We start from the raw sequence: 27,093 nt of genomic DNA on the forward strand, positions 1-27,093 counted from the left end.
GCTGACAAGACAAAACCTGCTGACAGGATAAACCTGCTGACAGGACAAACCTGCTGACGGGACAAGTCTGCTGATAATACAAACTTTCTGAAAGGACCATCCTGCTGACAGGACAAACCTGTTGACAAGTGACAAACTACACAGATATTAAAATAAATAAACAACAAATATCCAATTAAGTGAAGCTAAAAAAAAAGATCATGAGAGATTTTGACTCCATTTCTCTTGAAATATTGTGAAAGCTGCACCCCGGGGTAACGCGCTGGCTCAAGGCTAACATTCAATTTTATTTTAATAATTCCTTTGCATGTAGGGGTCTATAGCAGTTGGAGGAAAGCCAAGTGGGGTGGTCTCGGTCCCACACTTGTATCACAATAAGTCGGGTAACCTGTCTAATCTCGTGGGTTTTCTATGGGATCTCGAGTTTCCTCCAATTGCAAAGACCCCCACGCGCAAGTGAATCATTGAAATAAAAATGTAGCACGTGTTATTCTCGAAATTACATAGTTTGTGATATATGGACGTTAAACATCGATACGTCGTACCCAGATATTGTAACGGTAGAGAGAGAGAGAGAACTGGGGTATAACGTTCACTCGACACAAACCAGGTCATTTCGAGACTAACACATGGTTCAATTTAATTTCAATAATTCGCTTGCGCGTAGGGGTCTTCAGCAGTGGAAGGAAACCGGAGGATCTGGAGAAAACCCACGAGGTTAGACATGCCAATTGACTAAATGACAGACCTTATGATACAGCGCACACGTGCTAACCCCCCCCCCCCTTTGTAAAGGTAGAAGAGATACAACTAACCCCTGATATTGTAAGTTAGAAGAGAAGTAGGACTATAATTGAATATCTGCAGGGGTTCTATATTCAACATGTTTAATAATATACATGTGTTAGGTTCATTAACGTTTTACTGTAACATATATACAACTTCTTTTACTGGCATTATACCAGGAGGAGGACCACAACACACACAATCAATGGAGAGAGAGAGGAATGAAAACTTCGAGACTAACAGGGGCAGATTTATACACGGTGTGCAGCTTTTTTGTATTAGTATAGGGGCTACGATGGCTCGGTGAGTAGGACGTTGGCTCGCTAACATGTTCGATCCCTGCGTGTTGGCCGAGAAAGTTCTTCTTCTTCTTCTTCGAGTGAGAGAGAGAGAGAGAGAGAGAGACCGGTTGAGGGGTTCTCTTATATACATGGTAATGTGCATACGGGATATTAGTTTTTCGCACCAGCGGAATAACTAGACCCTGGTAGGTTCGAACCCTGGACCTCCAGAATAGATTAGTCGAGTCTAAGTCACTGAAACACCGTAGCTCCTTCCTTCCATATATTCCACTAATCTTTACTGTAGTATATTTTAATGCTGTTTGTTGAAAGTCGATATCCAGATCTGCAAGTCTCTGTGGTATGATTTGTAAAGTTATTAAACAGATTTTACTTCACGGTTAAACGGTTATAATATTTATATACTTTAACAGCTTGTATTTATAGAGTTCTAGTTTATAGGGATAAATGTACTCAGTTTGAAAGAGGGGGAGAGAGAGGGGGAGAGAGAGTAAGAGAGAGGGAGAGAGGGGAGAGAGAGAGAGATTTCAAATACAGAGACAGACAAACTGTATTTTAGTGTTTGTATATACGGAGCCACGGTGGCTAAATGGGTAAGACGCTGGCTCGCACACTTCATAGCACACTTCATTAACCCAGTCGGAGCAGAAGAGTAGGACGTTAAACCCAATTTCATTTCGTTTATATGTAGGACACGTTCGTCTAATTCTATCAAAATGACACAATGTAATTTAGAAAGCAAATATATATTTCTAGAAAGCACACCAGGCCTGGTATAAAATGACGCTTGAATAAATTCCACAGATTATTGGCAAAATAACTATCTCTGGTCTACCAAAGATGGTTTCTTTGAGAATAACTTGATGTAAATAATCAGCGATGATTTCAAATTCACCAAAACACAGGAGCAGACATTCGATAACCCCATGGACAATAAACGTATTAATCGTAATATCCGGGTAATATTCACAATAAATCATCGTATTAAGATACAGACGAGATATGGAAATATTCACTCATACACCAGAAATATGTGATTTAGTCTCGCTAACTGAAAATAATAGTTATTAGGTCGTTTTCTTTCGAGTATGTGTAACCGAAGACATATTCATAATATGGATCTGGGGCCATAGTGGAACAGTCAGTAACTCATTGATTCGGGGGTAAGATCCCGGTGATAGATAAGTAGAAAGTGGGGCCGGACGGAGGGCACTGGGTCAGATGGCGTGGTTTATATACCAACCTTGTAGAAATGAGAGAGAGAGAGAAATGGGGTTTAACGTCCACTCGACACAAACTAGGTCATTTCGGGACTAACATATGGTTTAATTTTATTTCAATAATTCGCTTGCGCGTAGGGGTCTTTAGCAGTGGGAGGAAACCAGAGGACCCGGAGGAAACCCACGCGGTTGGACAGGCGACCCTACTCCTTGTCACGTACAACCGGGGTATCGAAACCACCCCAGTTGACTCAAAAACAGACCATATGATACAGCGCGCACGTGCTAACCATTTGGCCATCCAACCCCCAGAAATGAAATGAAGTGGGGGTTTAACGTCCCACTGTTCTGCTCCGAACTGGGCTAATACAGGCATACGCCATACAGTGTGCTATGAGGGAAATTTTTCCCGGTGATTGGCACTACAGCCTACTCTTATATCGAATTCCAACTGTCAAGGGTATTTTTACGAAACAAAATCTGGCCAGTGCAGGGATCGAACACCCGACATCCAGGCTAGCGAGCCAGCGTTTTACCCACTTAGCCACCGTGACCCCGCCCCAAGCTTATAGGGGTCGGCTGCCAATCTCGTGGGTTTTTTCGAGGTCCCTCGGTTTCCTCCCTCTACGTGCAAAATTACTTCTTATTGTGTTTGATTTAAAAGTCTAAATGTGTTTTTTATTCAAGAATAATGAGGTTATTTTATTCTATATAATTCGAATTGCCGACCAATAATTCATATCTAGATTGTATAAAACCAATTGTTTTCTCTTTTAACGTATTCCTGCATCCCCCTGTGACGATTGTTAACGTTAAAATAACACACAATTTGATTTGTAGGCAGAAAAAACGAATCAAGAGTAATGTTTAACAGTTTTTCATTCCAACCGATTTTCTTGACTTGAAACCAATGAACTTATAACTTCCAAGATACAAAAAACGCGAGTTAATTTTTCCTGAGTAATTTCCTGTAGGGAGTGAATGATATCGATTGTATTGACAACGCGAGGTTAAAACCACGAATCGGTTGGATAGTTTAATAGTTTAGTCTATTCATGCCTCACTAATTAACACATGTTTTTATCCTGTTATGTTTGCCAGTTAATCTGTTTATTTTTTAATAGTTAAAGATACGTCATTATGTAAGATTTAGATAAAGAGCTAGCCATTCTTCCTGTAATAGTTCGAAAGTAGATGAACGAATAATTTGAAAATTTAATTCAAATTACTCTATTGCGAGCGACGATATTACCCTTTGAAGGTTTAACAAGACGCGTGGAATACTTTCAACCACCGTACTGGTTTTTCGAAGCTAAGTCTCGCTTCTCCATTTTTAGATTAAATCAAAATATGACTAAACCGTTCTAATCTATTTAATATTGGAGAAATCGGATGCTATCGAGAGTTGATTATGACCTGGATAAGTTAATAAAAATGTCTAATTAATAATTTAGATAACATTTCAGGTCTAAAGAAAGACTTGCAATAGGCAGATTTAGCTCTTGCATAATGTATGTTTAATATGAATATTACAATGACGTCATTATTAATGTGACGTCATAATGTATGTTTAATGTAACTGTAGTGTGTAACCAAAGAAGAGAGAGAGAGATAGAGAGAGAGAGATAGAGAGAGAGATAGAGAGGGGAGAGAGAGAGAGAGAGAGAGATAGAGAGAGAGAGAGAGAGAGAGGGGAGAGAGAGATAGAGAGGGGGAGAGAGAGAGAGAGAGAGATAGAGATAGAGAGAGAGTTGTGTAGCCAACATACTGTTTTTAAAACAATTGATAATATTTTGCCATGACACTTCCAGCTACTTTGCTCAGCTCTTATTATAAGATGGTTGTCCTTGAGAGAGTGATATAACGCATGCGCACTTACAATCATCATGGTGTTCAAAGCGTGAAAGTTCAGCTTTCTAATTTAGACTCACTCCTTCGGGATTCTCCGATGTATTTGGCTCATTTTACTGCCAAAACCCACAAGCGCATTTTAAATACAGATTTGATTGAAAGCGTATTTATTATGTAAAGTTACAACATTAGACCTACCTACAAGGAATAACATTGCTACGAATACAAATGAATTGAAATTGAAATGGGTTTAACGTTCCACTGTTATTGTCCTACTGGGATAATGAAGACTGGTATACGTCATACAGTGTACTGTGGAGAAAGTGTTTGCCCAGACAGCGTTACTGCGGCGTATTCTTATTTTGAATTGCAACTGTCAAGGGTTCTTGAGAGTGTACTCGGTTTTTCGTCCTATCCGAACGGCTATATGTTTTCTCTTACCAGGCCCTTCGTCCTACACCACTCACAAGGGGGAACCGCCCCAGAAAACCTCGACGAACTTTCTCGCCCTATGTAGGGGGTCGAACACGGGACGTCCAGATTAGCGAGCCAGCGTCCTACTCACTGAGTCACCGTGGCCGCCATACTAATACAAAAAAGCTGTACACCCTGTATAAATCTGCTCCCGGTACTCTAGAAGTTTTTATTTACTCTCTCTCTCTCTCTCTCTCTCTCTCTCTCTAATGAGTCAGTCACCACGAAGTTCGGTCGATTACTATATATTTTCCATATGTTTGTCCCTAAATGACCCCGCCTAAATATTTCTATTCTTCTTATTATTATTACATCACTCCGGACCAATCGACCACGCCCCTTACTACCTCGTGTTTAATTACAGAAGACAGAAAACAACCAACAGATTTCATGCCTATCTGTCTATATATCTATATATAATTTGATGAGTGGTATATTGTGATGGACAGCCACGTGGGAATATCTCGTCTGTCTATAATACAAACAATTAGGTTTAAATGTCCCACAAGAGACATCAACCGCCTGTAGTTTACAATCTATTTACCGCCATTTTGTTACTCCGAGGTTGTCACATGCTGTCAATAGAGTAACGAGTTAGCTATAATTTGTATGTAGATAGAACAGGTCAATATTGTTCCTGTAATAGTCGTATTAAATCCGTTCTCGAGAAATGGACAGAAGCAATACGAGACGATAATTCCCTGAACTACAATTTCAGAAATTTACTTGGCAAATACGAGTTTTGTTTCAAATATCAGATGTTTGTGTTTCTTGCCTCCATGTTATCTTTCCATGTGTAACTCTGATACTATAATAACCATTTTATTTTGTACATTGTGTAACTCTGAGACTATAATCACGGTCCATTACGTCTTTTATTTCATTCCCGTAAGATGTTTATTTTCTTTCTTTATGTTGATATATTGGCATGGTACACGAGTCCTTTACACGTGTTGTACCAATTGGTACATGAATAGTTTACACGTGTGATACCAATCCGTACATGAATAGTTTATACGTGTGATACCAATCCGTACATGAATAGTTTATACGTGTTGTACCGATTACTACATGAATAGTTTACACGTGTTGTACCAATTGGTACATGAATAGTTTATACGTGTTGTACCAATTGGTACATGAATAGTTTATACGTGTGATACCAATCCGTACATGAAGGGTTTACTCGTGTGATACCAATCCGTACATGAATGGTTTACACGTGTGATACCAATCCGTACACGAATAGTTTACACGTGTGATACCATTTGGTACACAATGTCTTTCTGTTTGTGAATGAATGGTTTACACGTCAGATACCAATCCGTACACGAATAGTTTACACGTGTGATACCATTTGGTACATGAATGGTTTACACGTGTGATACCAATCCGTACACGAATAGTTTACACGTGTGACACCAATCCGTACATGAATAGTTTACACGTGTGATACCAATCCGTACATGAATATTTTACACGTGTGATACCAATCCGTACATGAATAGTTTACACGTGTGATACCATTTGGTACACAATGTCTTTCTGTCTGTGAATGAATTGTTTACACGTGTGATACCAATCCGTACACGAATTGTTTACACGTGTGATACCAATCCGTACACGAATGGTTTACACGTGTGATACCAATCCGTACATGAATGGTTTACACGTGTGATACCAATCCGTACATGAATAGTTTACACGTGTGATACCAATCCGTACATGGAGGGTTTACACGTGTGGTACCAATTGGTACACGAATAGTTTACACGTGTGATACCAATCCGTACATGAATAGTTTACACGTGTGATACCATTTGGTACATGAATAGTTTACACGTGTGATACCATTTGGTACATGAATGGTTTACACGTGTGATACCAATCCGTTCATGAATAGTTTACACGTGTGATACCAATCCGTACATGAATAGTTTACACGTGTGATACCAATCCGTACATGAAGGGTTTACACGTGTGGTACCAATTGGAACACGAATAGTTTACACGTGTGATACCAATCCGTACATGAATAGTTTACACGTGTGATACCAATCCGTACATGAATAGTTTACACGTGTGATACCATTTGGTACATGAATGGTTTACACGTGTGATACCAATCCGTACATGAATAGTTTACACGTGTGATACCAATCCGTACATGAATAGTTTACACGTGTGATACCAATCCGTACATGAATGGTTTACACGTGTGATACCAATCCGTACATGAATAGTTTACACGTGTGATACCATTTGGTACACAATGTCTTTCTGTCTGTTATACTACCTGGATGATCTCGTGTCGGGATTCAAACCTGACAACATAACTATAGGAATTAAAATGTGAGAAGGTAAAAGCAACAGGCGTCTATTAATATCTTCGCCTTCAGCGACCTCCTGGTTCGAGAGCCAGTCCCTTATTTAGTCAGCCATCTTGGATCACCTATTATTGTGAAAGCGATCTAAATTTGATGACAAGGTTCTCGGGTTCCACATCGGTATCGCTGCACCGCATTATAAATTACAAAATTGTATAATTACTATAATTACCGTCTCGGTAATTGTATTCTATGTAACAGTGCCCTGGGTATATCCCGTTCTATTAGCTATCAACCCTCCACACAAGGGTGCACAGTTTCCTGTTTGTTTTCTAGACAAATGAATGGAATGAAATTGTGATTTAACGTCCGTTTTTTTTCTGTTCTGACTGGTTTAAAATAAACACGGGTATATGCCATACAGTGAACTATAAGGGAAATGTTTCGGGACTAACATATGGTTCAATTTTATTTCAATAATTCTCTTACGCGTATTGGTCTGTAGCAGTTGGAGGAAACCGGAGGTTGGACAAGAGACCCTACTCCTTGTCACGTACAACCGGGGAATCGAAACCACGCCAGTTGACTCAATGACAGACCACATAATACAACGCGCACGTGCTACGTTACACACCGTGTATGTTATAAATTATAATATATTTGACGTGAAATATAGAAGAAAAGTTATTGAAATGCTTACGTGTAAAATAACGAAGCAACATCTGTTCAATTCAGCCAATATTACATTGTATTTATACACGATATTAAATTGTATAAATTTATGTTTTCAAATTGATGAAAGAAAGACTGTATTGATTTTTATGTTAAAATGTACAACAGACTTTCTATCTTTTGTATTATAGTTTAGTTGAAACGTCGATAGTGTATTTAACTATATAATTTCATTTTCATCCGCATTCAAAAAAACGTTTCTGGAAATAAATGACTATTTTCAACAAAGGATTCTTCACATAATAATGAATAAATTGGTTTGTCAATTCGATAAGATATTACATCAGGTGGTACCAGATCACCATTGACATGTGGGGGGGGGGGGCTGAATGGTTCGCGCGTGCGCGCTGTATCATAAAGTCTTTCAATGAGTCAACTGGCGTGATTTCGATTCCCCGGTTGTACGTGACAAGGAGTAGGGTTGCCTGTCAAACCTCGTGGGTTTTCTCCGGGTCCTCCGGTTTTTTCCCACTGCTAAAAAAAAAACAACGTGCAAGCGAATTATTGAAATAAAATTAAACCATACGTTAGTCCCAAAATGACCTGGTTTGTGTCGAGTGAACGTTAAACCCCATCATTTCTCTCTCTCTCTCTCTCTCTCTCTCTCTCTCTCCATTGACATGTGTTATACTGTAGAGTTTTGCCAGGAAAGGTTTTATTAACAAACAAACTGTTTATTGATAACTATCAGGCAATAGTCTACATTATACACACAATAAATCTGAAAGATAATGCTATAAAAATATTCAAATTTAGTTATAAATTCTTTTCTATTTGACGATACACGTGTTGTTTAACGATAATATAATTGAAACTTGACTCTGGACCCCATATCTTGGGTGTGGATGCCCGAATGGTTAGCACGTGCGCGTTGTTTCATAAGGTATGTCATTGGGTCATCGGGCGTGGTTTCCATTCCCTGGTTGTACGTGACAAAGAGTAGGGCCGTCTTCAAACCTCATGGGTTTTCTCCTCGTCCACAGGTTTCCTACCACTACTAAAGACCCCTACGCGCAAGCAAATTATTGAAATAAAATTGAACCGTGTGTTAGTCCTGAAATGACCTAGTCTGTGTCGAGTGGACGTTAAACGTTAAACCCCATCTCTCTCTCTCTCTCTCTCTCTCTCTCTCGCTACTGTAAATGAAATGGTTCTTCGCGTTGTAAAGTCATTGCTAGCGTCCAATCTAATTCTAGCCGGTGTTACCATTAGGATTTCACGGTGATATACGCTTTCTGTTATTTAAGATAAGGCCGGACTTGACAAGTGAGTAGAAACTGTAAATCGTTCTATAGTTCACACGTAATCAATAATCATTATAAATGATATTTCTATTTGAAACGAATTCAAGCGATAAATATTTCAATTATTACTTGTCTGTCCATCTCGACTGTCTAACATGTCATTAAAACTGTCAGCTAGTAAATGGAATAACTTTGTAAAATAGATCTAGTCCCTCAAGACAGGGTTTTTCTCTTTCAATCAAATGAAATGAACCCAGGGAGGGATAAGAAAGGAATCATGACTAACTTGCTTCACTGCACACAGTCTGTCCAGAATCAGTAATTTGCTTCAACGCACACAGACTGTCCAGCATAATATCAAATTGAATAATATGTTTAATTTAATATAATTTTTTTTTTTCGATTGCTGAGATATGTTGACAAGGCTGAGACGTCTTTTTATAAAAGTCGGTAGGTGGATATGGTTAGATTTAAACCGTGCCAAATAACATATGAGTTGATATATAATCTGGGAAGCTACTGGGGTCCAGTGTTTGATGATGGTGTGGGTCGAGACTGTTCCCCAGTGCTTCTGGAACGAGGGAGGGCCTGACTAGGAACCGTGTCCGATCGAGACGGTTTCCCAGTGCTTCTGGAACGAGGGAGGGCCTGACTAGGAACCGTGTCCGATCGAGACGGTTTCCCAGTGCTTCTGGAACGAGGGAGGGCCTGACTAGGAACCGTGTCCAATCGAGACGGTTCCCCAATGCTTCTGGAACGAGGGAGGGCCTGACTAGGAACCGTGTCCAATCGTTCGGGTCTCCCTACTTTAAAGGTAGTTCAGCCCCCTAAACGTACGTCTCATTACACTCGTCCTATGCATGCAGGAACCGCCCTATTGAATCCTTGTCGAAAAAGTATCGGTCCCCAGTCAATTTTACTGGGCAACTTTTTACGGCTAAACGGTCGTGTATCAATCTCTGTGAACGCCTGTACAATGTAAAGGAACATTTTTGTGAGAAAATAAGACCTTGCTTATCACGTCAGGATTGCCAAAATCAAACTCAAGGCGCAATGAGAAAGCATTTATAGTGAGTGGAAAGCCTAATTCTTATAACATTGCTCCATCAACGGTGATTTTAAAGAGAGGCAGAGAGAGAGAGAGAAATGGGGTTTAACATCCACTCGACACAAACTAAGTCATTTCGGGACTAACATATGGTTTTAATTTTATTTCCATAATTCGCTTGCGCGAGGGGTCTTTAGCAGTGGGAGGAAACCGGGGGACCCAGAGAAAACATACGATGTTGGACAGGCGACCCTACTGCTTGTCACGTACAACCGGGGATTCGAATCCACGCCAGTTGACCCAGTGACAGGAATAATGATACAGTGCGCACCTGCTAACCATTTGACCATCCGACCTCCCTGATTTTAATGAAGTGAAAGTTTTCCAGTCGAGGATTGTAAGAGATAAACCGTAGGAGGAACAACATTGAAACATTTATTGGGTTTCAGATTGCTGTACTTATTGAACTGTCCTCATTATTTACTACCAAAAATAGTTCACCTAACAACCAACAACAGAATGTTATTAATGTACCATGATATTATCTAATAAAGCTTGTATGAATAATAATTCGATTACCATAAATAAACAGGATTATATCTATATTCTGATAAAACTAGACATTATCTGCACTTTTGTGTTCATCAGTCATGGTGTGATTTTAAAAGTTATTTTCAATTCCTGTCCTGTAATAACATTGTATAATATATTTCTTTCTAACAGTAAAATCAAAATTTCTTGCCCTTGCCAGACCCCCCCCCCCCCATTCTACACAGCTTACCATTTTGGACACATTTTCTGGGTCAACATCCGGACCTCTTGGTTGTTCAAAAAAACATAAACACATTCGTATGCCCATTAATTTGTGTTAAAGGTTAATACCTTCTCTACACACATAAACCTATTATAGCGAGCGAGCGAGAGAGAGAGAGAGAGAGAGAGAGAGGGGGAGAGACAGAGAGAGAGAGGGAGAGACAGACAGAGAGAGAGAGGAGGGGAGAGAAGAAAATGCGGTTTCACTACCACTGGACACAAACTATGTCATTTCGGGAAACCGGGGGAAGGGGAGAAAACCGACGAGGTTGGACAGGCGACCCTATTTCTTGTCACGTATAAAAGGGGAAACCGAAACCACGCCACTTGACTCAATGACATACCTTATGATGCAGCACGCACGCGTTAATTATAGCAATTCTACCTCTTGTCAGTTGTGTCTTTTACTAATCAGGTGTTTCTCGGATTTACTCTTTTCTGTGTGTCATTGTCAAATCAATGTGAAGTACTTTTTAGTATACAATTTTTATTCCTAAGCATATTATGTCATCAACTAGTTCCGGTTTTGTTTCCATGATATAACTCATAAACCATTCAAGATATCTTTATAAAACTTGGTACTCACATAAAAAGGAATTTCATGGATTTAAAATATTTGTGTTTCCATGGAAACAAGTTTAACTTCCGTTGCCGGTTTTGTTTGTTCCCAGGGTTTATTCCATCAACAATTCAAGATATCGGGATCAATGTTTATACTCATTATAGTAATTCTGTCTTCTGTTAATCAGCAATTTCTGGTATTTAATATATTTTGTGTTTCCATGGAAACAGATATGACTTAGATTGCAGTAAACAATTTTTATCCAAGGACGCGGGATAATGATGACGGGGGATGCTTGTTATAAATAATTATCAGTATCCCGTCTGGGAATAATATAATCTATTTTTAATATATTATGTATGGTTAATTAAAGTTTTATTTTTAGACAATATAGCTGGTTGCGGTGGGATGCTATCCAGTTTCGCTACTAACATTAACGGTCCGTGAATTATATAAACTACATTTAATCAGTTAATTAAAATTAATTAAGGGTTTATTAAGAGATATAATGAAAGGGTGTTGATGGTGCTATTCAGTTTGGCTACTAATTAACGGTACTCGGGGGCCACAGTGTTTCGGTGAGTAGGACGTTGGCTTGCTAACCTGGAGGTCCGGTATTCGATCCCTGCGTTGGTCGAGTAAGTTCATTGGAATTTTTCGGCGTGGTTCCTCCTTGTCAGTGGTGCAGGACCGAGGGCCTGGCAAGGGACAAATGTTTGGTCGTTCGGAAGGGATAAAAACCGAATCCCGTGTATACATTGCCGTGCACGTAAAAGGTCCCTTGATGTAAGAGTAGGCCGTATCTCCACAGTCCGGGCAAAATCTCCCTCATAGCACACTGCATGACGTATGCCCGTCTTCATTAGCCCAGTCAGAACAACACAGTAGGACGTTAAACCCCATTTCATTTCCATTAAATACAGTACAAGGAGATCCGGTTGATTTGACCCACGACAATGTAGCAAACTGATTACTCACCTTATCTTGCCGTAATCTCTGTCTGATTTAATTTATATTACAGGATTGAAGTCACTGTGTACACTCTATATAAACAATCTGAAATTAAAACATTAAAAGTGTATCTCATATCTCCCCTTACTGCAGGTACTTTTACTGGTAAATCATATACATTCAACTGGTATAGATAGACATGTATAAAATAATGTTACTTCTTCCAGACTTCAGGTTTTCTTGTCAATGTATACCCCACAAAAAGAAACAGGTTGGACTATAGCTTTTTAAGTATAGTCTTAAACTCTATATTTACAGTCTTAAACTCTCTTAAACCCTATATTTATAGTCTTAAACTCTATATTTACCGTCTTAAACGCTATATTTACAGTCTTAAACTCTATATTTACGTCTTAAACTCTATATTGAGCCGATTGATCGTGTACAGTCTTAAACTCTATATTGAACCGCTTGACTGTCTACGGTCTTAAATACTACATGTATATCCCCAGGTCTCTGAAACTTAAATATCGTTCTCATGCGTTAGATTTCTAATAGACCAACTGCTATTTTCACGATCATAATTCACCCTCTCTTGTATCCTAAAATAACCAGAGAATAAAGTAAATGAGTTTAGTTGAATATGTTCGGAAGCCATCACCACAAATCGTCGTCAATAGAGGCTTGTTTCAACAATACATTACAATAAATAACTAGCAAAGTGTCTCAGTTTGATCTCACAAATCGCAAACCAGAAACAGGTTCATTTCAATTTTCTAAAATTAGTATTAATCCGTCTAAAAATAGAGAGAATGGATGGCTATACGGGGGAGTTTTAACTCCAATCTGTTCTATCGAGAAACAGATATGTGGCGAGCATTTAAGCAATTTAGAATTTGATATATATTGATGTTAATGGGGGTACGATCTGGAGAAGATGAACTTATTTTAAGACGAACTATTTCTCAATTGAAAGCCAGCAATCAACATTGTTCATACAATGTAATTTAAAACATATTTATTACGTGGAGGTCTATAAATTATTACATGTGCCTCGGTGTGTGTGGTTTTAGTGTTTAAATTTTGTACTGTACATGGGAGCCGCTGTGGTTCAGTGAGTAAGACGTTAGCATATCTATCCTCGAAGTTCCGTGTTCAGTGTGGTTCATCTTGTTATTTATAATCGACGGGGGTCTGGTAATGTCCCGTGTACACACTTGCGTGCACGCAAACAAAACCCTTGCAGTTGTAATTCGAATAAGATTTAACGTCCCCTCGACACAAACTAGGTGATTTCAGGACTAACATATGGTTCAATTTGGCTTCAATAATTTGCTATAGCAGTGGGAAGAACTAGAGGAACCGGGAGAAAAAAACACGAGGTTGGTCAGGCAACCCTATGGGGAATCAAAACCAGGTCAGTTAACTCAATGACAGACCTTGTAATTTCACACGAAGGCGTTAAATTACTAGATCCCAGCCCCCGAGAAAAATAGAACTTCAAACCCAATTTCATTTCATTTTATATTTCATATGTAAATATCACTCCTTCGTTCAAACGTATAAACGATAAATTATTAGGTCACAGCCTCTCAGAAACGTAGAACTTCAAACCCCATTTAGTTTTATATTATTCACCGTGTGTAAATATCACTCCTTCATCCAAACTTATATACGTCCATGTACACGATGATTGACTAGATAATATCGATATACAAGATTATCCTATATTCAATAGAGTTAATTAAAATTCTTGATCGTCATAAATAAAGTATGATGTTAGAAATCATGTCGGACCCACGGCGATTGTTGGCGTTAATGAAACAGGGCGCTAAAAATCATTCCGGGGCCAAGGCAGCGTATATAGTGTCTTACTAAGAAGGGATGACTGAGTTGGATTCCGGAGCCAAGGCAGCGCAGCGTTCAACTAAGAATGAATGACTGAGTTGGATTCCGGAGCCAAGGTAGCGCAGCGTCTTACTAAGAAGGGATGACTGAGTTCGATTCCGGAGCCAAGGCAGCGCAGCGTCTTACTAAGAAGGGATGACTGAGTTCGATCCTGGAGCCAATGCAGCGCAGCGTCTTACTAAGAAGGGATGACTGAGTTCGATTCCGGAGCCAAGGCAGCACAGCGTCTTACTATGAAGGAATGACTGAGTTCGATTCCGGTGTTGACCGAAAAAGTTTCCTGGGATTTTAAAACGTATTTGACCTTGTAATTGGTGCAGTGAGGACTTCGTGGTAGTGTCCAGTCGTTCGGAAATGACCTAAAAGCGAGGTCATGTACACATGTTGGCGTGCACATAAAAGTTCCATTGATAGTTGGAATTGGAAATGAAATGAAATGAAATGGGGTTAAACGTCCTACTGTTCTGCTTATATGCTGGGCTAATGAAGACGGGCATACGCCATACAGTGTGCTATGAGGGAAATTTTGCCCGGACAGCGGCACTATCGCCTGCTCTTATATCGAATTCCAACTGCCAAGGGATCTTTTACGTGCATTTCAATGTATACACGGGACCTAGGTTTTTTCGTATCATCCGAAGGACTAGACAACTGTCCTTGTCAGACTCCCGTCCTGCATCACTGACAAGGGGGAACCACGACGTAAAATCTGGATGAACTTTCTCGGCCAATGCGGAGATCGAACACTCGACCTCTAGGCTAGCGAGTCAGCGTCCCCGTCGGAATTGGGGCAGGACGTTTAAACTCATTTCATTTAATATAAACCTCTATTTAATATAAACCTCTATTTAATATAAAACTCCATTTCATTCCACAAATTAAATCTAAGTCTGTCAGCTACATGAAGAATGTTCTGGACCACGTGATAAATTTGTTTACTAATGTAAGATGTTATCTGATCAGTACCAATACCCTGTCTCGTGTACTAAACCCCTCAGACGGAGAACCCGATGTGTGTACTATTATAATAGTTACGAGTGTCGTACGCCAGGCAGGTGCATCCTTAGTTTCTTTAAAACAAGTAATAGTATTTTGCCAGGGTAGTGGCAGTTATTTTGATACGTACTCCAGATGAAATTATAATATTGACGGTCTATGAGGTTGGTTGTCTTTTAAAGACAATCTTGATAGAGGTGGAGCGAGAGAAAGAGGGAGAGAGAGAGGGGGAGAGAGAGAGGGGGGTTTAACGTCCACTCGACAAATAATTCAATAATTCGCTTGCGCGTATAGGGGTCTTTAGCAGTAGGAGGAAACCGAAGGACCCGGAGAAAACCCACGAGGTTATTATTAATAGTTCTACATCTCTCTGTTTAGTCAATACCGTGTCATTGGTGGTGGTGGGGGTTAGGGCGTGGGGTCATATCTGTCTGGTTATGAAATCTTCTTTCCTGCATTATCTATTAAGATACAGTCCCACGCTCTGTTCATCGCGCAATATGGGCTCGTAACAATGATATCCATAACAAGGAAAGAACTATTAGCACGTATTTTTAACATTTACCTTAAATAAACAAGTTTATATTGATGAGCGACTTAAAAATCATCAATATATCACATGTTAATCACGTATTATTGAATTATCCCGGCTCTAATATCTACAGACCAATATCTACCATTCTTATACAATTAAATACAGACTTGTTGATTTAATAACGTAAACACTCAACATTACAATAAATATGTGCAAATACAATATAATAAAAGTTAGAATAATTATAATCCAACATTAAGTAGATATTTGACAACAATTAGTACCACTAACCATAAAACATAGATTGCTGTTTTGTCAGGTTTAATGGAATATAACCAAACCAACAAACACGACTGAATAACTCATAGAAATACTATCTGGGTGACATTATAGAAATTGTTTTTTGTGAATGTATTTTATTCAGATGAGTTCGAATTAAGCAGAGAATGTGGTGAATAATGAGCACGACAATGAAATAAAAACTGAATTTTATTTCCACGTTTCGTATAACAATACATCCATCATTTGGGAAAAACCAATTCAGACTGTGGCAAATATTTACAAATAAGATAATCAATGGCGTGAAGTCACGTACAATTTGAATAAAAAAAAGGTTTAAATGGTTATTTTGGTATAATTCTGAATTAAGAGGTGGCCTAATAAAGCTATATTATATTTTTAGTCAATTGATATTCCGGTCATTGTTCCTGTGTGTATAGCGCAGTCTAGAGAGTGTGAGGGAGGGAGAGAGAGAGAAAGAGAGAGGAGGGGGAGAGAGAGAGAGAGAGAGAATTATTCAAATACGGAGACAGACACACCAATAACGACGATGATTTTATTGTTGTATGTAGGACACGATGTAATTCAGAGAGCAAATATACATTTCTAGAAAGAAACATTCAATTTTATTTCAATAATTCCTTTGCGCGCATAGGCGTACGAGCTGGGGGGCGGCCGCCCCCCCCCCCCCCCATTTTGGGCGCCAAATGCTGGGAAACTTTGGGCACACAATTGTATTTTGTAAAAGTTGTAAAAAAAAGATATTGTGTTCTTGAATGTGTCCAATTTAACAGCGAATTTATTATTATGTAACATACCAAGAACCTAACTACATTGTAGGTCTTTCTTTGGGCCTGAAATGTTATCTAAATTATTAATTATACATTAATTAACCTATCCAGACCATAATCAACTCTAGATGGCATCGCTAGCTTGCGATCTTAAGTGGATTGTGAGCCGATTTACTGCATAACTTTCCTTCTCCATTAAACGATTAAATGGATAATCGAGACTATGCTGTTTATCGTACTGACTTTAGTAATGATGACCGAGGCTGGGCAGAAATTTGATTCGCTTAGTTCTCGGTTCATATAGTGGATCAAATTGAATGAAATTTTCAGCAAATTGGCTTTACGTTATCTAGTTTTTAATTATTATAGTGAGAACTGCCAACTCGTTATCGAATCTCCCATAATGTATCTTTAACTCATAGCGTTATTTAGCATGTTAGCGGGAATTAAGTGTGTTTATGTGTGTGTGTGTGTGTGTAGGGGGGGGGGGGGTTCTTCTTGTATCTTTATGATCTATTATGTATTTTGTAAGATTTAGATAAAGGGCTTGGTGTTCTTGCTATAACACTTCTTCCAAAATAGATCATCCAAATTCAATATATTATTGACAATTTCATTCAAATTACTTTATTCAGAGCGACGTTGTTTAAAGTTTTGGCATATATGGTTTATTATCGTAGATACGTTACTTGTTAATCAAGACTCAGCCTCACTTCGCCATTTTAAAATTAAATCATTATATAGCGATCGTATTTCATTCCGTTTAGATTTGCGCAATCCGATAATCTAGAGAGGTGATTATAGGCTTGTCATGTGAATAAATGTCTAAGTAATAATTTATACAACATTTAAAGTCTAAAGATCTGTAGTAGTCAGATGTAGCTCTTACATAATGCATGTTTAACAAGGAAGACCACATGTTTAACAAGGAAGACCACATGTTTAACAAGGACGACCACATGTTTAACAAGGAAGACCACATGTTTAACAAGGACGACCACATGTTTAACAAGAAAGACCACATGTTTAACAAGTAAGACCACATGTTTAACAAGGAAGACCACATGTTTAACAAGGAAGAGAAGACCACATGTTTAACAAGGAAGACCACATGTTTAACAAGGACGACCACATGTTTAACAAGTAAGACCACATGTTTAACAAGGAAGACCACATGTTTAACAAGGACGACCACATGTTTAACAAGAAAGACCACATGTTTAACAAGGAAGACCACATGTTTAACAAGGAAGACCACATGTTTAACAAGGACGACCACATGTTTAACAAGAAAGACCACATGTTTAACAAGAAAGACCACATGTTTAACAAGAAAGACAACATGTTAACAAGGAAGACCACAGAAACCCGTTACACCAAACCATCTTGATCAATAATTCAAAAACTCAATTAATTTGTGTAATATTTTGCTAAAATTGGAAAACTTGAAATATTTGAAACGAAAGGCTTTAAGTGAAGAAGAACTATGTAAAAATTGTTTTAATGTTATTTAGTAACTGAACTAAACTATACAGGTTACAATTCCATTGAATACAATTACTGCTTATCATTTCTTGATAATGACTAGGGAACAGGGTACAATTCTAATGAATACAATTACTGCTTATTACAGAGCATTTCTAGATAATGACTAGAGAAGCCTAGTTGGAGTGTTGTTCAGTAATAAGTAGTAATTGTATTTCATAGAATTAAGGCATGTAATAACTTTTGATTTTAAATTATTTGTTTCCTGAAGAAATTGGAGGCATACTAATTAATAGGTGGTTTCGAATTAATTCACATTGGTGCATCCTTTAAACTAGATTGTTACAATAACGCGATATTTCACAGCCAAACTATATATTGAGGAATGTCAGGTATCAATAATATTATTGGAAATCGAAACTTACAGGTCCTTCATACATGAGAAACTCTTCGTTTGTTCGTTCCTTAAGGCTTTAACGTCCACTTCCACCTAGGGTGATATCGCAGACAAGTGTTTCCTGAGAAACTTCCCAGTGGGGCCAGATAATAGGCTTAGTCTCTAGAGGACGCGAGATCGATGATTATACAGTACCTTTTGCAGGATAGAGTCTAAAGTAAATTTCATCGAAAGGAGTATAGAGAGAGAGAGAGAGGGGGGGGGGGGGAGAGAGAGAGGAGAGAGAGAGAAATGGGGTTTAACGTCCACTCGACACAAACTAGGTCATTTCGGGACAAACATATGGTTCAATTTTATTTCAATAATTCGCTTGCGCGCAGGGTTCTTTAGCAGTGAGAGGAAACCGGAGGACCCGAAGAAAACCCACGAGGTTAGACCATAATGGGGAATAGCAAGGGGAAAGATGGCGAGTGTGCCATCCAAGGCTGGATTTGTAATGGAAGGTAGAAAGTCTTCTCCTCCCAGCTGTTATTTATTGTTGGAGATTCTCCAGGGTGTATTCAACAACTGTAGACGTTATTTATATAAACCTGATCATTTAACCTACTCATTCAAGTTTCCAGTCAATAAGTAGGATTAGTTCAGCTGACTCAGACATTAATGATTGCTTTATGTCCAGTTGTAACGTCTATATAATACTCTCTTAAATTACTACAGCCTAACCTTTCTATACCAACCAGTTTAATGGGGTTTTAACGTCCTACTCTCCTCCTCCTACACCAACCAGTGTACTATGAGGGACATTTTCCCGGACATCGGCACTACGGCCTACTGGTTGCTGTATGCCTGTCTATACCAACCAGTTTAATAAAATGAAATATGGTTTAACGTCCTACTCTTCTGCTCCGACCGGGTAATAAAGATGTTCATATGCCTTACAGCGTGCTATAAGGACAATTATGTCGGGACAGAGGCACTACAGCCTACTCTTATATCGAATTCCAACTGTCATGGGATCTTTTACGTGTATGTCAATGTGTACTATACGTTGTGTCTGTCCTGCACCACTGACAAGGAGGGATCACGCCGAAAAATCTTGATGAACTTTCTCGGCCAAGGACGGGGTCGAACACGGGACCTCTCATGAAGATAGGCATACCTCATGAAATATGCAATCAGTGAAATTTCTGAATGCTCTTCGTTGAATTCCATTAGACAGAGGTTATTTTACGTTTGTCCTGTTTCAGCCAACACAGACATTTAGTCACCAATCGCTTTATTTAGCCCACTGCCTTGTTCGGGTTTTAGGTTTTCGGATTTGGATTTTAGGTTTTGGTTTTTACGATTTCGGTTTCATTAATTTGGTCATTTCGCTTAGTTTGTTGGTGACGGCGCGATCTTAAGATCATAAAGTATGTCATTGACTCAAGTTTCGTGGGTTCGAATCCAGGCTTATACAAGGCAAGACGTTATGTGTTTCTGCACAACGGTTAATTACTTTTCCATCGTGGTTTCTCCTTTTTAGTGGTGCGGGAAGGAGAGTCTGACAAGGACAGCTGTCTAGTTATTCAGGGGGGGGGGGGGGCGAAAAACGGAGGTCTGGTGGAGTGGACTTAAAGATCCCTTGGCAGTTGGAATTCGATATAAGAATAGGGCGTAGCGCCGCTGTCAGGGAGAAATTTCCCTCATAGCACACTGCGCGGCGCATATGCTCGTCTTCATTATCCCAGTCGGAGCAGAACAGTAGGACGTTAAACCCCATTTCATTTCCAGTGAATTACTGACATAAGCGTATATAAGTCACAGATTGACCTGGTTAACGTCTACTGGATGATAAATCTATTTCGTTTAGACACTATTACTAAGTGGTTTATCCATTAACAACTAACACGACTCTTCTATACAAATCAGTGTTTACCATACTTCACACATTATAGACACCATCAGACAACAGATGACACGTAATTCATGTTACAAATCAAACAAATGGTAGTCTGCTTCAGTCTGGTTTATGTTACAAGGAACATTACATGTCAAACTACTAAACTCTTACAATAATTCAACTATAACACCAAGCAATAAATACCTGGCCATACCCGACCCTAAACCTAAACTGTTTCTTCTCATATACAATAATATTATCTTACCACTAGACGACCAACAAATATTTACCAGCATTTACGCTTACCTTTACGACCCTATTTGTGAACCCAAATCGCCGACCCTAAACTATCAGCATTATTTTACATTATCTTATATACTCCATATTTAAAGGAACATTAGGTAAGATTAGATAAAAAGCTGACAGTTATCACTATAAAGGTCTTAGAATAGATAATATAAAGGGAATATGTTGAAAATATCAGTCAAATTACTTCACTCTGAGCCAAGTTATCGCCGTTACAAGAACAGTGTAGCCTCGATTGTCATTGTTATCGTTGTTACGGTAATAAACAAAGACTCGATTATCCATTTCTACGTTAAATCATCAACCACAAATCGTATTTAAATCTATTGAAAATCTAGAGTATCCGATGGCATCGAGAGTTGGCTATGGTCTTGGTTAGTTAATTAATGTATATTTTATATAATATTAAGGCATAAAGAAAGATCTGCAATAGGCCGATTTAGTACTTTCATAATGTAGTTCTTTCATAATGCCTGTTTAAGTAGAAATGCTAGGCAATAAACAGTAAAACACTTTACAGTATTTTTGAGAGAGATAGAGAGAGGGAGAGAGAGAGAGAGTGGGAGAGAGAGGGGGGGGTAACGTCCACTCGACACAAGCAAGGTGATTTCGGGACTAACATATGGGTCAATTTAATTCGCGTGTGTGTTGAGGACCCGGTTAAAACCCATGATGTTGGACAGGCGAACCTACTCCTTGTCACATACAAAATGGAAATAATCATGTCAGTTGACTCAATGACAGACCTCATCTACCCCCCCCCACCCCGTCCTATCCAAACCCAATCTTAACCCACAAATTCAATCAAAAGATTTTCTTACCAACCGTATTTTGTATGGCCTAGTAACCATAAACGCGGGTATTTTATTATTTGGCCTTAGACGACATTATATAAATATTTATTTAACAGTTGACCATTAGACAGTGTTTATTATAAAATAGACATTAAACAGTGTTTATTATAAAATAGGAATAATGCACACCTGTACACTATGGATCATGTAAACAGTTTATACAGGTATTCAAGGGACACAACTGTGTTGCCTGATGTTATATTATAGACCATCGGTATGATTTAATAGACATGACTGCTGCTATTCTGGCTATTGTACGATCAATTAATTTAATGTCAAAACGAACACTCCATCGTAACAATCCAGGTATATTATGATCAATGTAATTTAAGAGGTGAGAGAGAGAGAAATGGGGTTTAAAGTCCACTCGACACAAACTAGGTCATTTTGGGACTAACACATAGTTTAATTTTATTTCAATAATTCGCTTGCGCGTAGGGGTCTTTAGCAGTGGAAGGAAACCGGAGGACCCGGAAAAACCCCACGAGGTTGGACAGGCGACACTACTCCTTGCCACGTACATCCGGACACTCGAAACCACGCCAGTTGACTCAATGACAGACGTGATGGTACAGCGCGCACGTGCTAACCATTCAGCCCCCCAACCCTCCAATTTAAGAGTTACGTTTTGCCGCTATGTCAAATCGTACACTCCGTAATAACAATCTGCCATTTATTTCTTAGAGGTTTATCGTCAAACATATCTCTCTGATTGACATAAAGTGGCGTATACTATATGAATTAATACAGACAGTTATCAATAAATTGGCCTTTTAACATTAAGTGTCTAATCATTCGGATGGATCGAAAAACATAGATACCGTATAAACCATCGGGGTTTCCCGGAGTGGTTTTCCTTTGTCAGTGGTGCATGAAGGGGGAGGGGGGTGACAAGGACAGCTGTCTAGTCGTTCCGATGGGGCGAAAACTCAAGGCCCCGTTTACACAGTGGCGTGCACGTAAAAGATCCCTTGGCAGTTGGAATTCGATATAAGAGTAGGCCTTGACGCCGATATCTGAAACAATTTTCGATAAGTTTTACAGTAAAATCAGACATTAAACCGAATTCATTTCAGTTCGTTTCATCATATTCATATCCAAATTATGGCGGCATTTATTGTGTTCCGTATACAAATGTTTCGGCCACGGCCACCGTTTGTCATAATTATAAAATATGTTCTATGTTAGCGTAGAGAATCGTAATTAAAATGGCGAGACATATTTTATGTCAGTGGCCATTTAATTAAATTTGATTTTTTTGTTTCGTTAGATGGTATATGTCAATATTTAAAATTGTATAGAGCCAATGTAGAAATGAAATAAAGATGAAATGGAGTTTAAAGGCTCAATACCACTCTTGTTGTAACTGAATAAAACGTCCCAATCTTTATTCTGGTCAACAAATTGTACTATTTTACAATATTCCAATTAATTGATGATACAAATTTCATCTAACACACCTAATAAACAAATTGGAAAAATTCAACTAAATAATTTGAAAAGCCCAACGTAAACCTTTTCAGACGGGACTTGGATTTAAAAATATTTTCGAAACCTCTGGACAAGTAAAATAGGATTTAATGGATAATTTACACAACAGGTGGGGCACTTAAACATCTAGTACTTAGAATAAGGCTATTGTTTATTTTCTGGAGCTGTCAAGCCAGCAAGAGTGTTATTGTCTATTTAACGTCCTACTGTTCTGCTCGCACTGGACTAATTGAAACGAGTATACGCTATACACGGTGTGCTTATATCGAATTCCAGCTTTCAAGGATCTTTTACGTACACAGGACCTCGGTTTTTCGTAACATCCGAACAACTATACGTTGTCCCTTGCCAAGCCCTCGGTCCTGCACCACTGACGAGGAGGAACTACGCCGGAAAGTCCCGATGAACTTTCTCGGCCAACGAAGGGGACGAACACGTGACCTCCAGTTTAACGAGCCAACGTCTTACCCACTGAGCCGCAGTGGCTCCCGAGCCAAAGCGTAACGGATTTTCCATTCGACACAATTAAATAAGTATTCAAACTCGCTTAAATTTTCAAAATAAACGTAAATTATCGATATTGTTTAATGACCAAGGTAAGTAGCGCTGTATGTCTACATTTAGCTCAACTTGAGAACAGCCACGAACCTAGTTGGCCGACATTTTAATTCATACATCGAAGACTTCGGCCTAAAACAATAAATATATACTTTTAAAATTTTAAAACTATTTATTCTCCTTCTATTCAATAAACTTGAAAATGTGTTCTAATGTATGTTTGAATATTCAAAACGGATTAGAACCACATTAAAAAATACACTCTTCAAAAAATGTAGGGGATGTTTAGAAACAATATAAAACTGCGGAAATGCACTGCTGTTTTTATTAGAGATAACCAGTGTATGTTAATAACAGGCCAATTGCCTGCACATAAACAGTTCATATGGGCGGCTAGTTATCTCACGGCCCCATTTTACACGCAAAGAGATACACTGTCAAAAGTGAAAATAGACGTTTTTGATTTTTGTCTTAATAATGAGTACTTGATCCACCAATCCTCAGACATTCAGCAATTCTTCGTGGCATGCTCCTTATAAGGACGATATATTGGTTTTAAAAAACTGAAGCAACAGTATGATGTACCCTTGTTAGGATAACTATTATATACTGCCTAGGTAAACCACGGAAGAAAGCGAAATTTGTTTCATTAATATAATTTTTCTAGTCTTTACAGTTTTTGTCATTTCCCATTGTCTAGAGACGGAAGACTAAGTGAACTGTGAGGTTGGTTAATATGTTACAAGCCAGATCTAATCCTGTGTGATATGTGGAGAATTCAGCCAAACGAATATTCTGGGGAAAGAGACCAGACCAGAATTAATTTTAGAATAACAAATGGTCTGTTATCACCTCTTAGACAAAAAGCTGAAGCTCCGCCAATTCTAGTGCCGTCGACATGACACCTAGCATGCGTGTTCCATGCACAAATGCGCATCGATCAGCGCACCTTGATTGAGGGACTATATCGTCACAATTCCAATATGGCTGCCATGACAACATTATCGGTGCCTTGTCCAATGCGATGCGTGAACACAGGTTTTATATCAGATTTGTTTCATCCGCTTCAACTGCTCGTAAGCACAGGAAGTGGCTCAGGTGTTGTATCTCCAGATTAAAACCTGACATTATGTGTTGTAATCTTTAGACATATTAAATATTTTTTTAAAAATATTTAATTTGAAGCTCCAGCTGTCTATCTGAAAGATTATGATTCAAACTTACATGTAGATCGAAAGTTGTTCGCTATCTTAATTTTTTTTAGAATAGAATAATATATCCGTTGCATCAAAATGCCACTCAAATGGGCAATCAGCAACGCAGGTGTCCGCTGAATATTATATACGAAGTGTACCAAACAATTTGTTAGGGTTTTTTTTTTGTAAACTTACGTCATGTTAAAATCGAATTTAGATATTTACTGGGTTGAATTCCTTGAAACAATAAATCATTAAATAAAAAGTCAACCAAGGAAGAACAGCGAAAACAAGACGGGGGTGTAACAAAATCCAAACAGAAGAATAACAAATGAAATGAAATGAAATGGGGTTTAACGTCCTACTGTTTTGCTCCGAACTGGGCTAATGAAGACGGACATATGCCATACAGTGTGCTATGAGGGAAATTTTGCCCGGACAGCGGCACTACGGCCTACTCTTATATCGCATTCCAACTGTCAAGGGATCTTTTACGTGCACGCCAATGTGTACACGGGACCTCGGTTTTTCGTCCCATCCGAACGACTAGACAGCTTTCCCTGCATCACTGACAAGGGAGAACCACGCCGGAAAAAATCAAACAGAAGAGTAACAAAAACCCAAATGGAAGAATAACAAAATCCAAACAGAAGAATAACAAAATCAAAACAGAAGAATAACAAAATCAAAACAGAAGAATAACAAAAAAAACAAACAACAGGCCCCGAGTTCACAAAGCATTCCCAGACTTAAGTTGAGAATTTACTCAAACTTGTTCACCTTATTTTAACTAAAATATAGCCCTTTATAATAATTTTATTGTTTGAATGTATCAGATACATCAATAAGAAACTATGTGCAAAGTTTTGTATGTCTGCATCAAAGATATTTGTCATAAACAGTGATTAAAAGTTGAGCAAATTCTCAACTTAAGTCTGAGAATGCTTTGTGAACTCGGGGCCAGAAGAGTAACAAAAAACGGAATAGTAACACAAACCAAACAGAAGAATAACAAAACCAAACGGATGAATGACAAAAAACAAACAAACAAACAAATCATTATTGATAAAAAAAACAACTTTATCGCACCATCAATACTTTGTTACTTGAAGTAAATTAAAGTCTGAATAACTACAGACAATCATGAGTGTCGTGTATTAAGTGGCGTATGAGTTGGTTACTCTTGCGTGTTAGAACGCCGAGTAGAACAGGATAAACCACTCTCCAGCTGTACACTATTCCTTTTGTTCAAAATAAAATTCTTATCAAGATTTTTCTCATCGAAGTAGCCTAGATATTATATGATTCCTTCGTTATAATTTAAATATTAATATAGGAACATATCCTTTCAAATAATGACACACATCCACGACCCCTGAACGTGATACCAGCACATGACTGACCTTATACAACTTTTCGTGTTTTGGATGGATTGTTTTACATACGAATAACAATTTCCATCGCCATATTCGATTTCCATGGGATTGGATTAAATAATTTTATTGTGCCGTGTCTTTGTTTAAAATAAACCTGATATTAATCAGGCTTTAAACCACTCTGATTGTCTATTATTGTTTAAACTGAAAACTACTCGATTCAATTGAAACATTCAACAACTCTGATTATCAATAAAATATCTTATAATATGGCGTGTAATAAATGGCGTTTTGATTGAAACAGAATAATGGTTGTATTGCATGTTGGTGATAATCAAACGTCATGAATGACATGAAAGGTTTAAACTGGTGACTAAAAACATGAGTTATTCAATAGATGTGGGTTTAAATTCGCATTTTTTTAAAACTGGAAACCTTCTGGGTTTTTTCTACCCATCTAAACATTACACGGATGATATTTTAATTCAAATATTGACTTTTTTTCCTTAAATGTAAATCTTTAACAAACGATTTGTCTTTGTCTCAATAAATGCACAGTTATTATTTTCTTTAAATATTACACTTTTGACTTTTTCGCCTTTAAATGCAAATCCGTAAACACACTTGATACCCATTTAATGTTTTTAGGAGCAAATCTCTAACAAATTATTTTTCAATATTTAAATGGCGCCCATTTATTTCTTCTTTAATATTAACTATTTGACGGCT

At 38.3% G+C, this 27,093-nt stretch overlaps 1 protein-coding gene across 1 annotated transcript in view; it reads right to left on the reverse strand.

Moving 5' to 3' along the window:
• LOC126816841 (G-protein coupled receptor dmsr-1) overlaps positions 1 to 27,093 on the reverse strand; it is a 100,048-nt gene that overhangs the window by 22,791 nt on the left and 50,164 nt on the right. The window contains exon 3 of the mRNA XM_050543606.2: positions 12,338 to 12,415. The gene's annotated coding sequence lies outside the window, so the exon portion shown is untranslated. The remainder of the gene's footprint in view (positions 1 to 12,337; positions 12,416 to 27,093) is intronic.

The sequence above is a fragment of the Patella vulgata genome, chromosome 3 (genome assembly GCF_932274485.2).
Source record: "Patella vulgata chromosome 3, xgPatVulg1.2, whole genome shotgun sequence".
NCBI lineage: Eukaryota > Metazoa > Mollusca > Gastropoda > Patellidae > Patella > Patella vulgata.